Genomic DNA, 15,406 nt, shown 5'->3' on the forward strand with positions numbered 1-15,406 from the left:
GAGACACTAGTGCAGCTGCTGCAGGATGTTACACGGTCTCTCCCTCTGAGGAGAATCACCTCTTTGTGCTGCCTAAATCACGTGTGGTTCTCACCCTGGCAAGCCTGAGCTTATTGTGCTGTAAATGAGGGTCCACTTTCCTCTGGCCAACCCACCTCCTATTTGAGACAGGGCCCATAATGGTCTATATCAGGGGTTGCCAGACTTTTAGTCTTTAGCTATCTACCATAGCACATAATGGGGGAGATGTACGAAGCCCAGAAACGGTATCAGCGCACGTTATGTGCGCTGATACCGCTTCTCCCCGATGTATGATCGGGGGTCTGTGCGGTAAATGACAGGTGCGCTGTGCACCCGTCGTTATCGGTGCTGCTATCATGGTAGGACCATGTACGAACGGTCAAAACGCATAACGACAGCTACAGCCTGGCGTTAGCCTATCCCCACAGCAGGGACAGCGCTGTCCCTGCTGCCGGCTACACGTGGGGATCTCGCGATACTTGAGAGATCCCGCGCATGCTCAGTGGAGCCGGCCAGGAGAGAGACAGCGCATCAGCACTAGGCTGATGCGCTGCTGTCTCTAGCGGGTAGCGCCGGAGTGGGGAGTTAACGCTCCCCCTCTCCGGCTGATGAGATGTTTATACATCTCATCGGTAGTGCTTCCTGCTTTGCCTCGGTAAAGAGGGGAAGCGTTATAGCGGCACGTTAAGTGCCGCTATAATACATCTACCCCAATGTGTTTTCTAGGTCAGCGCTGGGCTGGGGCGTATCTTGCTATTGGCCAGGATGGCACTCTGCAGGGGCACCAGCTCCTCCAGGCAGTGCCACCTGCATGTCTGCTGCTGATCTCTCAGTAAGAAGCATCAGTGCCGGACACTATGGTGTGTTTAGGGAGACGCCTGTCCCTTTTTCAGGGGGAGATGTAATTATAGCGGCAGGAAGCAGTACTGACGAGATGTATAAACATCTCGTCTGCCGGAGTGGGAGATCGAAAACTCCCCCCTCCGGCGATCTCTGACAAAGCTGATGCGCTGTCTCACCTCCCAGCCGGCTTCACTGGGCATGCGCGAGATCTCGCAAGCATCGTGAAATCTCCCATGCACAGCCCGTAGTCCAGAAGCCACCCTGTTGTGGTTAAGGCAATGACAGCTGCAGCTGTTGGAACGGTCAGTGCCACTGACCATCCATTGGCACGCTATCTTGTAGATAACCTCATTACAATTTAACCCATGTAGCCCTTTAATTTCACCCACCACCCGTCCTTGAGCCTCCACATAGGTCACCAGACAACCAGCCATGAATACTCAAAGACTGTTCAGTCAGATACCAAGCCCCTATAGTACCTGCTTCACTGTGCCCACATTCTCAGCTCCCTCAACCAGTGAAGCCACAACCTAATCTGCTGGAAAACAGTCAAGTCAATCAACTGAGGTTATATCATGTGACTTTGAACTAGGCAGCACAGCATGTTCATCAGGGTTGTTTGATGCTGTACTTCCATCGGAACTATAAACACCTGGGCCTAGCTGCTGTTAAAGCAATGTGTAAAAGACCTATTTGTCCTGCTAGTCGGAATCTACTGGTAGATCGTGATCGACTGTTTTGACCACCACTGATCTACATCAAATCATTCACCACATTCAGGCCTGTGAGGAAGATGGATGAATATCAAGGGAATGGATAAATGGTAGAGGGAAAAGCGTGTGTGTGTGTGTGTGATACACATATCAACCCTACTGATGTCTGTTTTGTGATTATTGTGTGCATATGCTTGATCAAACTGTTGCACTTACTCCTGCCGCTAGGTGATTAACAGCAAATTGGGTGTAAATGCAGGAATTAGTGATGGGGCTTCCATGCCACACAGACAGCCACATAATTTGAATGATGGTCACTATCATTTCAGCTAGTTGATTCCATTCTCCAACCTTTTCAAATACACATGCAATGCTGCGCGGAGTACTACTGTTCGGTGCACGCAGCTCTCCCTTCACAAGCAGAACAGTGTGAAGATGGACATACCTTCCAGCTGTCCACAACAATTAAAAATCTGTTCTGCCAACAATAATCATGATGGCAGACGGGCTTGCTCTCTCCTACCTGTTCTTGCAAGTTTCACTACCTGCTGCTGCCTGTCTATTGGGTCCTTGTTTAGGAAAAAAAAAGTCAGGTACAAATAATACAGAAAGTCTAGCAATAAGTGAATCCTCTAGGCCTTGCCTCTCCTTACCGGACACTATTTTAAACCAATAGTGCCCAAAGTGTTGGACTGAGGTATGAAGGACACACTGAGGGAATGCAGTGTTAGGGTACCATGCTTAAGTGTTAAAACTGACATAGCCTGCAGACAGTATGAATACTAATATATATATATATATATATATATAGATTATGCACTGGAATGAATCCACCATAGTTCTGGGAATGCAGTATAATGTAACATGTATAATAATGAAGCACATGATGGTGATCTTGTCTATATAAACCACACGAATTCACTCTAAATATGATAGGGGAGCCCTGTACACACCAGCCAGTGTCTAAAACTCATTGAGAACTGCATTATGTCTAGCACAGGTCAAATGCATGCTTTTGTGTAAAAAAAAAAAAAAAAATACAAAATGTTAAGTTATCTAAGTTATTACCACTTGGATGATTTAAGTGTTGGTTGTTTTTATTAACTACATTCTTAGTTTGCAATATGCTATATTTTAAGTGTTATTTTCACAGAAAACATTAGGTATGTTAATGGCAATCACTACATTTTATTGGCAAGAGGGCAAATCGTGGTGTAGATCCTATAGAAACAAACCAAGTGGATGTAATCAGCATCCGGGTGTGTGGGATGCCGAAGGGCGAAATCCCGACAACGGCAGGATCCCGGCACCAGAATCTTGACTGCCAGCATCCCAAAGGTAAGTATCAGGCATTAGGGAGAGGTTTAGGGTGCGAGGAGGGGGGTTAGGTTTAGGGTGTGGGGAGGGGAAGGTTAGGTTTCAGGCACTATGGGGGGAAGTTAGGTACCGGGGAGGAAGAGTTATGCTGAGTACATATGAGACGATCAGTCAGCGATAACGATATTGTTGACTCATCTCCCTGCACCTTCCCGGTGTGCTGGATGAACAATATTGTTCATCCAGCACACCACCAACGGGTCAGCAACCCGCGATCAACGATTGTGGGTCCCTACATAACCTGTACAATATCGTTCAGGTTGGCCAGCATACACGGCCGATGGATAACTTTATCGTTCATACGTGCCTGGGCATCGCTGATCGTTTGAGGGTGGGAAGGCACAAAAAAAAAAATGAACGATAATGATATCATTATCATTCCATTAAAATCGGCCCATGTGTATGCACCATTAGTCTTACCCTCTTTCCTTATTGGTGTCGGGATTCTGACCAGCAGCATCCCGACCGCCGGCATCTCATTCCCAACCTAAACCAAGCACCCATGTTCACTATCCATGTTCCTACTCTACCTGGTAACTGACCGTCTAATACAGTTCTCAAACTCGGTCCTCAGGTCCCCAAACATTAGATGTTTTCCAGGTCTCCTCACAGAATCGCAAGTGAAATAATAATCTCCACCTGTGAATCTTTTAAAATGTGTCAACGAGTAATGAATACAACTGTGCACCTGGTGGGTGACCTGGAAAACGTGAACTGTGTGGGGTCCTGAGGACTGAGTTTGAGAACCACTGGTCTAATAGAACAATATATAATTCAAGTGCAAAATCTGGAACCTGACAGACATTAAAGGATGGGTTGGGGTCCACAAGCAGTGGGGTCAAACAGATATTTCCCATGTAACCCGTAGGGCTATTTTGGGCTGGTGTACCGACAATTAATAAATAGGTATTCCCTATCTGCAACCAGCACCCCTGACCAAAAAATGTACTACAGTGAACACTATCTAATCCTCTACAACTGCTAATCTAGGGCTTGGTCAATTGGGAAACTGTTTTCCCTTTGTGTGTAACCTGCCCCAATGCCATTTTTACCTAACAGAACTGACCAAATACCTGACTATGGCACGTTTAAATCCCCTGCAGGATGTGCTCTGTTGTGTATATTTTAATACAGAGAATGAAGTATACTTGTATGTTGTTCTAATATTAATTATATTTGTAAGAACATAGACTAAGAAGTAGAACGCGGGGTGGGCCTATTTTTAGTCCTGGTCCAGCCCTGGGTGAAGAGAAGAATGGATCTGTAGATCTGCTGTCACACAATCTTACCATAATATGACCATGTTAAATTAAGTTGCATTTTAAAAACTCATCACTATTATATTTAGCTTTTACTGCTTACAATCTAAGATCAAAGACTTTGAACTATATTCAACAACTATAACATATTATTGGAGAATTGGGCCAGAAAACAAGGACACTTGTTTTTAGTAACCAGCAATAGATCTATAAAACGTGAGTCTCTCCCTGGAAATTAGGGAGAGTTGGCAACTGTAGGACTAGTGGACATGATCAGAATATCTTTTTCTAGTAAATTATATGCTTTAATATTTACAAATCAACTTCTACATCACATAACACACACATATTCCCTGATCAGGGCAAATCCTCAAACCCTGGCAGTATTGTGAAAACTAGGAAAAAGTAGCAGTCATGTTTGTCCGGAATACGAGCATCTCCAGTTATTGAAAAACTGCTCATTCCAGCACCCCTTCCTGAAAGATGCAGGGCATGTTGGGAACTTTAGTTCCAATAAAGCTGGGTACACACTATATGATATCTTGACCAATCTTGTGATCAGTAATGGATCGCAATGACCATCGTACAGTGGGCCTGATTCAGAGACTGACACTAACGCAATTTTCACGCAGATCGAGTGATTGCCCATGCACCGCATATGTGCTGTGATCGCATTGCACATGCAGAGAAATCCATCGCTAAGCGAGTGAGAGACTGCCAGCATTTGGCGATGGTATAAGTGAGTGGCCACAAAAACGCTGTTACATGGGCGTGCATAACTTCACCACTGCAATTGCATACGCAGTTCTGCGTGTCAGAAGAGCACCCAAGGCTGCGGCAGGTCAGACTGTGCTGCCGGAGGATATATGTATTGCGGCAGTGAACAGACCTGTCTACCTGACAAAACATTGTGGGTATGTGCAATATATGAGGACATTTCATCAGCTAACTATAGCCACCATTTGTCCTGATCTATTAATCTAGCAGAGCCACCATCGTTTAATCTATAGTGTGGCCTATTAGCATTATGGGCATATATTACGGTTCTACAAGTGACTATTTTTATGTAGGAGGGACTATTTAGTATTTTATCTACTACCTATTCGTCATTTTTTATTGTATCCAGTGGTATTGTGACATTATGTATTCATGTTAGTAATTTTCTATGCTACTTCACATATTTATCTTTTAGTATTAGCATACTAATTGTGCATTATTGTATATTAAAAAGTGATCTATTACACTTTTCTGATTCTATGTGTGTTTGTGCAGCGCTTTCCACCTACATTTTTTTCTTATTTTTACTGTTGGGAAGATTGGCAATTATTCCCAGGTGGCAAGCGGCAACATATATCACCTGTACAGTTTTACTTTATTAGTGACTGCTTGGCGCCTGATATATTGTATCTATTTAACATTTTTGCATCAGAATTATGGCAGACAGCATGAGTCTCTTCCCCCCCAAGGTTGGGTGGTAAGGCCCACGGGAGAATAACCAGACACCCTGGTCGTACGGTTTAACACTGCAGTGCAAAGTGAAGTATCCGCAATGCTTCTCTCCACTTTGTTACAGCACAGAAGACTCACCTATGGATTTTGAGCCACCTATGGATTCCCCGATTACTCCACCCTCCTAGTTGGCGTACGTATGCATGTTCACTGTGAAAGTCGACAGGTATTTCATTTAAATTATATACTGTGCAGCAGATATTGGGACCACGATTTAGCTGAAAAATCGTCCCAATTATCAGTGTCTACCTAGCTTTATTCTTATGCAGTATATAGTAATTGTATTCATTTTTGAGTAGCTGGCCGTTTAACCCAGATCCAACTGGTTTCTAAAGCTGGCCATAGACTGGAACGATATCGTTCCAACCAGCTAACTAGTTGGCTGGTTGAAATGAAAATCGTGCAGTGTGTGGGAGCAAACGATAATAATTTATTTGCTCCCACACGCTGAAAATCGTCAAAAAACAGTCATTACAACTATTTGGGAAAATCTACTTTTTTCACCATCCTCATGTTCATTACTCACTGCCGGGGCTACCCCTGTCAGCCCGGGATCCCTGTCAGCAGCAGCATTGGGAGGAGGATGAGGATCAGTGGTGCGGCTACTACTGGAGAAGGAGCAGCTACAGCAGAGTACAGCGAATACTGGAAGGACAGCACACTTCCAGCTACTGCCGCTTTCAGAAGTCTTCGATACCCTGACTAACCTCAGTCAGTAAAGCCAAAAGTTTTGAGAATGACAAGTATAGGTTTTCACAAAGTCTGCTGCTTCAGTTATGATGGCAATTGGCATATACTCCAGAATGTCATGAAGAGTGATCAGATGAATTGCAAAGTCTCTCTTTGCCATGACAATGAACTTAGGCCCTGATTCAAAGCCGGACGCTCTGAAAGAGCGCGCAATCTGAATCAGTTCGTTTTTTTTGGAGTGGCCTCCTGGCCACTCGCATAGCTGTGGGTGACCACCAACAGCTATAGCGAGCAGCCAGGTTGATGGTCGCCCCATCGAGCTTGCGATGAGACCCTTGTGGTAGGGTCTCGTGGCCACAAGCCCCAGAGAGCTTTCAGCTCTAACAGAGCCGGAAGCTCTCCCACTGACATCACTGGTGATGTCAGTGGGGCCGCCCCCAAACTGCAAGCGTTCCGTTGGGAACGCCTCCGTTTGACCGGCCACCCCCCCCCCCGGCCTGCCCACCAAACTGGGCGAGCTGTCACTCACCATCGACAGCTCGCCCCCTTTGGTGCGAGACCCGGAGCACCCATCGCTAGCCTGGTCTCGCGCATGCGCACGACGGAGCATGCCCAGTGGCCAAACATCGACCCGGTTGCGAGCGCTCGCGACCGGGTCTGAATGAGGCCCTTAATCCCAAAATCAACATTTCCACTGCATTTCAGCCCTACCACAAAAGGACCAGCTGACATCATGTCAGTGATTCTCTCGAATAACACAGGTGGGAGTGTTGATGAGGACAAGGCTGGAGATCACTCTGTCATGCTGATTAGTACAACAGACTAGAAGCTTTAAAAAGGAGGGTGGAGCTTGAAATCATTGTCCTGCCTCTGTTAACCATGGTTACCTGCAAGGAAACACGTGCAGTTATCATTGCTTTGCACAAAAAGGACTTCACAGGCAAGGATATTGCCGCTAGTAAGACTGCACCTAAGTCAACCATTTATCGGATCATTAAGAACTTCAAGGAGAGAGGTTCAATAGTTGTGAAGAAGGCTTTAGGGCGCCCAAAAACATCCAGCAAGCGCCAGGACCATCTCCTAAAGTTGATTCAGCTGTGGGATCGGGGCACCAGCAGTGCAGAGCTTGCTCAGGAATGGCGGCAGGCGTGAGTGCATCTTCACACACATTGAGGTGAAGACTTTTGGAGGATGGCCTGGTGTCAAGATAGGCAGCAAAGAAGCCACCTCTCTCCAGGAAAAACATCAGGGACAGACTGATATTCTGCAAATGGTACAGGGATTGCACTGCTGAGGACTGGGGTAAACTTATTTTCTCTGATGAATCCCCTTTCCAATTGTTTGGGGCATCTGGAAAAACGCTTGTCCGGAGAAGGAAAGGTGAGCGCTACCATCAGTCCTGTGTCATGCCAACAGTAAAGCATCCTAAGACCATTCATGTGTGGGGTTGCTTCTCAACCAAGGGAGTGGGCTCACTCACAATTTTGCCTATGAACACAGACATGAATAAAGAATGGTACCAAAACATCCTCCAAAAGCAACTACTCCCAACCATCCAAGAACAGTTTGGTGACGAACAATGTCTTTCCAGCATGATGGAGCACCTTGCTAAAAGGCAAAATTGATAACTAAGGCGCGGAGAACAAAACATCTTGATGAAAAATCAGATATGGCGAGCGACATGACAGTGCTGCCAAGTCAGAAACTCTACGAGTTGAAGAGATGGCGAGGAGAAAAAGCGTCTTCGCTGTCAGCCATCTTAAGTCCACCTTATCCAAGGGTTCAAAAGGGATGCGTCTGGAGAGCTTTGAGAACCAAACACAAATCTCACGGTGCCACCAGTGGGAGAAACGGAGGTTGCAGCCGAAGAACCCCCTGAAAGAATATTCTAACATCCGGCAGAGGGGCAATCCTGCGCTGAAACCAAACTGTCAAAGCAGAAACTTGAACTCAAGGTAGCCAGGCAAATACCTAAATCTAATCTCGCCTGCAAAAAAGCAAGTATTCTTGCTATCTTGAACAGTTTAGAGTCATATTTTCTGTGGGAACACCACAGAAAAAACAAATGCCAAATTCTGTGATAGATGCAAGCAGAAGCTGGCTTCCTTGCTCTCAGCATAGTCTGAATCGCAGAAGCAGAGAAACCCCTGGCCTATAAGACTGACGACTCAAGAGCCATGCCGTCAAAGCCAGCCGAGGTAAATCCTGGTAAAGACAAGGACACTGCATTAGCAGATCCTGCCATAGAAGCAGTGGAAGTGGACTGTCTATAGACAGACATGTCAGATCGGAGAACAGATGCCTCCTGGGCTATTAGTATTATCATGCCGTCCTCCTGTTTGACTTTTCTGACTACTCTTGGAGGGAGATTGGAGGAAACAGGTATGCCAATCTGACTTTCCATCTCACCGCCAGAGCGTCCACGAAGACGGCTGAGGGGTCTCTTGTTCTGGACCCGTACCTGGGGACCTTGTGGTTGTGATGTGACGCCATTAGGTCTACGTCTGGTAATCCCCACCTGTCCACCAGGAGTTGGAGCACCTCCGGATGAAGAGCCCATTCTCCGGCGTGTATGTCCTGGCGACTTAGGAAGTCTGTTTCCCAGTTATGAACACCTGGGATGAATATTGCCGAGATTGCTGGAAGATGGCCCTCTGCCCCAGCAGAATCATTGCCACTTCCCTCATGGCTGCCGGACTTTGTGTGCCTCCTTGATGAATTATGTAGGCCACTGCTGTCAGATTGTCACACTGAACCTGGACAGGCCTGCCCTGAAGAAGGTCCTATGCCAGAATAAGTGCTTTGTGCTCTGCCCGAAGCTCCAATATATTTATTGGTAGGCGACTTTCTTGGTCTGTCCACCTTCCCTGAAAGGTGCGATGACCCGTCACTGCTCCCCATCCTTGCAGACTTGCATCTGTGGCGAGGAGCACCCATTCCGGGATCCATAATAGAAGACCCTTGTCAAAATGAGTTGTCTCCAGCCACCAGGCAAGTGAGAGCCGAACCTCTGGTGAGATGTGAATTATCTGACGCTTTATCCGATGATGCTGACCATCCCACTGGGCCAGGATCCACAGCTGTAGGGGACCTGGAGTGGAACTGGGCATAAGCCACCATGTGGAAAGTGGCTACCATGGAGCCCAGTATCTGCAGAGCCAAGTGAACTGACACTGTTTGCTTGCAAAGTAGATTGTGCACAGGAGGCTGTAGTGCTACAATCTTGTCCTCTGGTAGAAGAATCCTCTCTTCCAGAGAGTCCAGCAGCGCCCCCAAGTGCACCATCTGCTGAGTTGGACAAACCGTGCTCCAGCCGTGCTCCTGTAGGCAGACAATGGTCATTCGTAGAGGACATTTTAACATCTCTTGAGACTGTGCCAATATCAGGAGATTGTCTAGATTTGGCAGTATCCTGACTCCCTGTCGCCTAAGACACGCAGTCATGACTGCCATTATCATGGTAAACACCCGAGGGGCTGTAGCCAGACCGAAGGGTAGAGCCCGGAACTGGTAGTGTTGCTGATCCACCACGAACCTGAGAAAGGCTTGGTCTTGCAATCGGAACATTCAGATATACATCCTGTATGTCCAGTGAAACCATGAAGTCACCAGGCTCCATCGACAGCATAACTGACCATAAAGTTTCCATACAGAATTTTGGCACCTTGATGAATCTGTTGAGACTTTAGATTCAGAATAGGACGGTGCGACCCATTGGGTTTTAGAATCAAACTTAAATTTGAGTAATAACAGTTTTCCCTGTTGCGTCACAGGGATGGGGACTATGACTTCTGACTCTAGGAGGGCCCCAACAGACTCCTGGTAGGCCACAACTCTGACCGGGTCTGCAGGAAGGTTTGCGTCACGATCCGGTGCAAATGTTCCTCTGTGGAGGACGGTAAGCCGGGGGGTTCGGGTGACCTGGGAAGTAACTGTACTAGGTCTCCTAGTTGCGGCCGAACACAGGTTTGGCTAGACGTGCCCAGAGGCGTGGAGTCTAACTCACTTGGTGGTTTTCTCCAGTGACCCCTCCAACTGGGATTTGGTTTTCCGCTGTACCAAGTGAGCAGGGCGCGGCCCTCTGGACAGGTACCTGGGAATGGCAGAAAACCGGAAACTATATTTAACGCAGCAAATGCTAGAGCACAGGAGGTAAACTGGATGCTTAGATATTGGAAAGCTGTTAGGGATCCTAATCACAGGCTAGCATAGGAATACTGGAAAGTGTACTGAGAATCACTGAGACATCCAAGTGCTGATTGCACAGAAAAACAGAGGCATATATTGGGAATTGCTAGATATGTTTGGAGCTGATTTGCAGAGACAAGACACAGAGCAAAGAACACAAACATATACTAGAAAGCTATAAATGTAGGTGTTGACTGCACAGACAAGAGAGAGAGAAGTGGACACAGGCACATGTAGTAATCCCAGTCGCAGGCTAGCTTGGAAACACAGAAAAAAGTACAGGAACTGCAAGAGATTCTAGAGCTGTAAAACACAGAAGGAATACAGGAATAAACTGGGGAAGCTAGTAATGCTGGTACTGGACAAAGGCAATTACTAGGAGAGTGCTGGGAGGTCCAGCTGTGAGCTAATTAGTACTAGCAGGTAATCTGACACCTCAGTGACACAAGGTAATAGAATTAGCAGCACATATACAAAGACACAAAAGGAAAGAGACACGAAACACTGAAGTACTGTGAGAAAGCTGAAGTCTCAGACTAAGGGTTAGCATGGAAGCTAATACAGGAAACTGGAAAACTGAGCAGGCTAAAGCAACACGCTCAAGGATTTAGCACAGAGCAACAGTGGGAGTATCACAGGCACTGGAATAACGAAGTTGAACAGCATCTTCCTGAAGTTCTGGGGGCGGATTTATACCCAGGGGTAGCAGATTATTGGAGCACAGCATCAGCTGACTGAGATCATGCTACCATTGGTTAGGAGGACTGTCACATGAGAGGAACTCCGATCCCCAAAACACACAGCCGACCATGGAAGTCCGCAAAAGCACCTAAGGTACAATACTCAGCATCTCACCCCTCATGCACCAGGCGTCTGACCACAAGGAATTCAGGGGAAGCCGGCACGGAGGTAAGAGATAGCCGATCCTAGGCTGAACCCTGACAGTTTGTGAGAACAAACCTGAGGGGGATGCCTTAGGAATGTGATGGCATAACCCAGCGAGACCAGCTCTCGTACCCAGGCATCAGTAGTTGTCCGCTGCCAGGTCTGGGAGAACTGTAACAGTCGGCCTTCAACCCTGACATCCTCCAGGGGGGCCCACCCCATCAGACAGTAGGCTTACCGTCTGGCTTAGAGGCCTGGCGCTTGGTTGACCAAGATTTCTTGGCATGCGGTTTCTGGTGAGACTGACACTGTCTAGTCGAGGACTGTTTCTTTGTCCTATTCTGTGGATGAAAGGAACAGGATAACGACTGCCTTCTAGAAGTAGACATAGATGGTAATTCAGCAGACTTCGTTGTTTCCAATGAGGTCATTATGTCATCCAAACCTGGTCCAAACAATACCTTCCCTTTGAAAGGCAAAGACTCCAGAGCCTTTTTAGACCCTGGATCTGCTTTCCAGTTTTTTGGCCACAGTGTTCTTCGGGGCTGTCACCGAGTTAGCCGAAACCCTAGAAGCCAGGATTCCTGCGTCAATCCCTGCTTCCCCCAAATACATAGCCGCTTCCTGCATCTGGCCGAGAAGAGACTGCTGCTCTTTTGTTGGATCTACTATAGTCTTCTCCAGAGACGTCGTCCAATCCTCCATAGCCTTGGCCACCCAGGCAACAGCCATAGCTGTTCTGGTAATGGCCCCCCGATAGTGAAAACATTTATTTAAAACGATTATCAAGCTTTCTATCCGTAACTTTTTTTTATAGAGGATGCTGCAGGAATAGGTAACGTAGCACTCCTGATTAATCTTGTCATGTGAGCATCTATCTTTGGGGGAACCTCCCATTACTACACGCCCCTGGTGCAAATGGGTGCCGAGAGGTTACATTCCTAGTGGCATGAAAATGCTTACTCGGAGTATCCCATGCTTCAGACATGAGATTTGTCAACTGCTCCGACTGAGGGAAATAATCCTTAGTCACCGCCTGACGTCTAAAGATTACCTTCCTAGATGTCAGAGCAACCTCCTCTTCCTCTATATTGAGGACAGATCTCCCCGCTCTTACCAGAGCCTTAACTGAGACCGACCCAGAACTCAGACTCGTTATCTGATGAGGATAAGTCAGACTCCTGAGGCAACACATGACGAGAACCTCTTTTGTGCCCCTGCTTCTTCACGACCACTGGTCTATCCACCTGCGGAGGCTGACGACGGTAGTATACTCTGGCCTTTAAAAACAGCAACAGCAAACTTTAAAGTACGATCCGCAATTGTGCCAAACCAGTTGCACCAGATTGTACCATTTGATTTTACCACAAAAAAGTTTGATGCCCCCAATGCAGCAACATTCAACTGAATTTCCAATCACTTCCAGTATTGGGGCATCTGTAGTTGTAACTATGCTCTTTACACCTCCCATACTGGAACAGCATTTCACAACCTCATGGACATATTTTTAAAGCCTTATCTAACATTTTAAGAAGAGATTGGGTTTTCAAAGCTGCTGCATGCAGTGGTTCTGGCCACGGGATTTCAAAGGGAAATAATATTAAATATAACACCTGGAGAGTTTTGTATTTAATATTATTGCCCTTTTAAATCCCACTGCCGACAAGCAACAGTTTGGAAAAGCCCCCCTTCCCCCAAGTAAACATTCTTTTTTGTGACAATAAGTGAAGATCCAAGTGCAGCATGTTATCCGCTTTACATATTACAACTACAGAAGTGCATTGTGGGATAAACAAACAGGAGGTAAAGTGGACACTGTGTGCTAGTGATGGCCAGCGGTAGGTCACCCTCGATGGTACCATTGGTGGATGGCATAGATGGTATGAAACCATCAGCTGTTAACCAACAATGGCTTAATTCACCGAAGGTCATCCCTGTTTTATTACTGCCCAGGCAGCTGGACAATCTGGGAATGGGGGTGGGGCTTCGTGGGTCATGTTGGAGGGCAGAGCTAATTTCAGTGTCCCAGCACATGGGCAGGAGGGGGGGTAAACATTGTTTAGCTCTGTGCCATCAATGGCTGTGAACCATCAATGGCAAAACCATCGACCATTGGTGGTTAACCATCGATGTTTAATAATCATTGATGGCAATTCCTACTGTGTGCAGCTCAGCTCCACCGGAAATATGCTGTTTGATGAGAGTAAAACTGACAATCTTATTTTCATTTTCCTATACACTTTAGTCATATGAACAATTACTGCATTTGTGCATAAACGCTCAGACTCAAGCTATTTTTTTAACAAACACAGTCGTCTTATGCTGCGTACATACAGTATGATAGCAACAATCAGAAGATCGTTGTCTGATCGTCCCGCATGTGTTGGATGTTCATCCAACACATGCAGTAACCCCTTAACAACTATAAAGACCCGCGAATCCCTATAGTAAGTAGGCTAACCTGGTTGATATCGACCAGGTCTGCCTGCTTGCAGAGACGACAATAGGATCATTAAAATCTGACATCTTATCGTACCGTGTGTACGAAGCATAACTGTCTATTTAGGTATCTCACTGTACCTTGGGATTATGGTATTTTATGGCAAATGTTCTATAACATTTACATGTTGCTTTGTCTTGTTACTTGAAATGCATCTCATTTCCAGGGTGGGGTCAGTAGTCATTCTCCACTCTCCCATCTAAAGATAGACGTCGAAATCCCGGCATCTATCTTTAGCCCCCCCGGTTAGGCTACTTACCAGACCCAGTCGGGATGTAGGCTGTTCAGGCTTCCGGTGTCGGGATTTCATCCGGCATCTAATGAACTGCTAGCATTACATACAGATTCCAGTATTATTAGTAGTTGCAGTAGTTAAAGTAGCAATAGTAGTAGTAGCAGCAGTAGTAGTATCAGCAGCAGTAGTAGCATAAAAAAAAAAAAAATCTAAAATAGATAACATCGGAGGGTCAAGGGGTAGATGGAACAAAACATAAAACCTGTATGACATGCTGCCGGCCGGACACCTTTCACATTAATGTATACCATGGACACCTCCTGTAGTGAATGTGAAAAAAAGAGGGGAGGACTAAACTCGGACAAACACATTTCTATCTTCACAGAGGTCTTTTACAAGGTACAAGAGTGCAGTCACCAGCAGAGTTATATACCGCACACCAGGTTCAGGACACTGTGGCCGGAAGAGTCATTTTGTTACGGACAATAGTTTGTTGAGGCCGAAATTATAATCGCGGCACCCCTTGATGTTTTGTATTTTATATTTTTTCTAAAAAAAAAAAATAAAAAAATAAGGATTCACGCATGGATAACCTTAAAATGTGAATTATAATGGCAGAGTTTGGGGACCTATGTCCTAACCGAACTCTAAAAACAGCCCTTGATCAAGTACCTCTAGCTATAATCTGCGATGACCAAAGGTCTTGCACTGCTAATGACTTCCCTCACATACACTTCTATTTAACACTAATATTGAAACACTTCGGCCACTACCAAATATACATACTTCCAATCTCTCATCTCAATCTTTTACATTTAAAAAAAAAAAAAATCTCCATTTCCACACTAACCCTCAGATTACAGTCAATGTCCAAGAACCTGGTCCTAATTCTATGACAGGATTGTTACATTAAATTATATCTCCTCTCACTCACACACAAACTACATAATTCTTTGATATTATCTGCAAATAAAGATGAAGTTTGTGCTTGTTCACTTGATCCATTACCCTCACAAAACAGTCAATTCTGGTCATCTGTGGAAATCTGTACTCTCACTCTCACCACATGTATCTTTCCATCATCGCTCAAGCATGCAGTGATCACTCCTATATTTTATAGAAAAAAAAATAAAAGCCCCAAATGCCCTGATTATAGTGCCTACACTTGTCTTACAACCTATTGGGC

Source organism: Taudactylus pleione, unplaced genomic scaffold, assembly GCF_031769625.1.
Source record: "Taudactylus pleione unplaced genomic scaffold, aTauple2 ptg000041l, whole genome shotgun sequence".
Taxonomy (NCBI): Eukaryota; Metazoa; Chordata; class Amphibia; order Anura; family Myobatrachidae; genus Taudactylus; species Taudactylus pleione.